Below are 3164 nucleotides of genomic sequence, written 5' to 3'. Positions count from 1 at the left end.
CAAACTTTTTGAAGCACCTGTGTATGTGGGTGCAGAACCTCCAGATGATTCTAGCCCCTAGCCTTCGAGCCATTCCAGCTGACGCCATGTGAAGCAGTGACAAGTTACCCCTGCCAAGCCCTGCCCTTTGCAGACTTGTGAGCAAAACAGATGATTGTTTTTGATTTTTTTTTTCCTTTTTGTCTTTTTTCGTGTCCGGCAACGGATCGCAACCCTCAGTGTCGCACCCGTACCGGACCGGGGACCGGCAATGGGATCACAACCCTCGGTGCTGCGCCCACACCTCGCTCAGCCAGTGAGCGGGAAGCGGTCTGTATGTGGGATCCGAACCCTTGGCGGGAGCGTCACCGCGCTCCCAAGCGGTGCACTGTAGCAGTGCGCCACCGGGCCGGCCCCTGATTGTTGTTTTAAGCCACTGAGTTCTGGGATGACTTACTATGTCACAATAGATACCCAGAACAGACACATTTATATTGTAAAACAACCTCTGGAATATACCTTCAAGTCACAGTACTGGACAAGTCAGCCCAAAGGGCAGTAGAAGTCTTCCTTTATTTTATTATTATTTTTTAATACCGGTAAGGGGAACTTAACCCTTGACTTGGTGTTGTAAGCACACACTCTCCCAAGTGAGCTAACCGGCCATCCCTATATAGGGATCCAAACCCGTGGCCTTGGTGTTATCAGCACCACACTTTCCCAAGTGAGCCACGGGCTGGCCCTAGTAGGAGTCTTCCTGAAGGCCATGTCTGCACCGCGATGTGTGATGGCTAGCATCAACTTTACATGGAAGTGGCTGCAAACCCCTAGACAAAAACTATACATATCCTTACTTCAATTTCCCCTTAGCCAGATCCCAAATATGCCTGCAGCTACTCTTACACCATCTGACCCAGTGGGAGGTGTGATGGTGGGAAGCCAATCTGGAAACAGATGGTGGTCTGTACATCTAAGCACCCTACTACCCCTGAGCCAAGCTTTGAAGGGGCCAGTGTAAGAGAGGGGCCTGAAGCTTAAGCTTCATTAGGTTCACAGTAAATCCACTTCTGTAGCTAATATTTACTGAATGCTATAAGTGCTAGGCCCTGGGCTAAGCACTTTACATGAATGGTCATATTTGAGCTCAAATTATGACCCTCTAGGTGGGTACTATTCTTACCCCTGCTTTACAGGTGAGAAAACAGAAGCCCAACGTAATTGAAATATGTCCAGTATGTATTTATTGAGTGCCTGATTTTAAAACTATTTGTATATTATCTTAATTGTACAAAGGATTTGAAAATCCATTATGGGTGTTTTACCTACAACAGTTCTCCAGGCACAATTCTTATGTTCATTTTCTAGAGATGCAAACTGAGGTGAGGCCCTGAACTGGAACTGTTGGTGAGTACCAAGAATAAGATGTATTCCTTAACCTCAAGAGTCCGGGTTTCTCAAAAGGGCTAAGAAATGCTTTTAAGATGGAGAAAGTAACGAAAGACACTGGGGGTGTTAGCGTCAAATGAGCAGAGGGCCAATTCTTAGACTCGACCTCAGGGCCTGTTTGCCCATTACCCACAGTGCTTCATTTGAAATTTGAATATCACCCCAGCACTTCACCTACTGAGGATGTATTTCCCTTTCTGGTGGACTAATGTGGCCTCTTTAGGTGGTCATGAATAATTAACGAACATTTACTGAGGTCCTTTTGAGTATAAGACCTTGAGCTTGGTTCTAATCTGGCCTTTGAAGAGCTTCTGAGAAGAAAAGCCAAATAACAACAATATTAACAGCCACTCCGATTCTCTGAGACTCAGTCACCCTGCTAGGCACTGCATTATATTGCTCAAGCCTCAAAATAATCTCAGGGACTTGGGCAGAGAATCAAATCCTCTGACACCTGCCCATCGCCAGCCTGCGGGGGGGCACCGTGAGCGAGCACTTCCACAGCAACACTGCCGAGGCCCCTCATAGGGTCCTCAGTGGTGTTCCACCAGCCCCTGGGGCCTGTTGGTGACCACCTGGTGCCACTCTCTACCAAGGCTGTGTACTTTGTGCTGCACGATGGTCTCCGCTGCTACTTCTCGCAGCTGCTGCAGGATTCTGGCATCAGAATAACACCGACCCCAACAACCGTGCCTTCCACCTCTCCCAGGGCTTTGTTCTAAATCTCAGCGACCTGCAGTCAGTCAATGCTAGGCTTTTCGACCGGTGTTTCCTGCTGACGGGCTTCTCCCCAGTGCAATAGGTCACATGCTTGTCGCTGGAATGCATGCCTGAGCCTGAGCCTGTTGACAAGGACTTGTACTCTGAGCTTGGGAACAAGACCACAGGGAAGATGGAGGACTACAAGCTGATCCACTTGAGCTGCATCAAGTTCACCTACCCCATCAAGGAGGAAATTGGGGACCTGACCTTCACCGTGGCCCAGAGGTGGCTGACCCGGAGAAGGCCCCAGCCCTGAGCATCCTGCTGTACGTGCAGGCCTTCTGGGTGGGCACGCCCTCACCTGGCGCTGCAGGGGCTCACTGTGCCCCAAGATGCTCCCACTCACCAGGGCCAAGATCTTTCTCCTGCATGAGGACTACATCCACCACCCACAGCCCGAGTTTGCCAAAGAGCCACCACAGAGAGACAGGTGCTGGCTGGATGATGGCCGCTGCATTCAGGACCTGCACCGAATGCTCATGGGTTATCAGACCTACATGAAAGCCCTCACCCTCATCTTTGACGACTTGCGGGGCCATGACTTCATGGGCAGTGTCACCCTGGACCACTTTGGGGAGGTGCCAGGTGGCCAGGGCAGCGCCAACCAGGGCAGGGAAGTCCAGTGGCAGGTGTTTGTCCCCAGCACTGAGAGCCAAGAGAAACTCATCTTGCTGCTGGCCCGCCAGTGTAGACCGTCGTCTGTGGCCACGAGCTACCCATTGAGCTCACTGGCTAGCCCGGACCACAGCCAGCCCTTGCTGCCTGTCATGTCCAACCTGGTGCCTCCTGCGGCAGGGAGGTGGGCTTTCTTTGTTCTCTTACAAATGTTTTCTCTTCCCTTCTGGTACCTTAATTTGACTGTCCTCCCAGAGAATGTGAAGGTGCGTGCTCAGTTAATTCTTTCCATCGACCTCCCGTGGGTGTGTTGCCTGCCCTTGGAGTGGCATGGCCGGGTACACCAGTGTCATATCTTGTCG

At 51.0% G+C, this 3164-nt stretch overlaps 1 pseudogene; it reads left to right on the top strand.

The window, feature by feature from the left end:
- Positions 1–1346: 1346 nt before the first annotated feature.
- Positions 1347–2923, top strand: LOC103592028 (annotated as a pseudogene).
- The last annotated feature ends 241 nt before the right edge of the window (positions 2924–3164 follow it).

The sequence above is a fragment of the Galeopterus variegatus genome, unplaced genomic scaffold, assembly GCF_000696425.1.
Source record: "Galeopterus variegatus unplaced genomic scaffold, G_variegatus-3.0.2 Scaffold1074, whole genome shotgun sequence".
Taxonomy (NCBI): domain Eukaryota; kingdom Metazoa; phylum Chordata; class Mammalia; order Dermoptera; family Cynocephalidae; genus Galeopterus; species Galeopterus variegatus.
The sequence above is the reverse complement of the archived record's forward strand: the minus strand, read 5'-3'. Positions and strand labels throughout refer to the sequence as shown.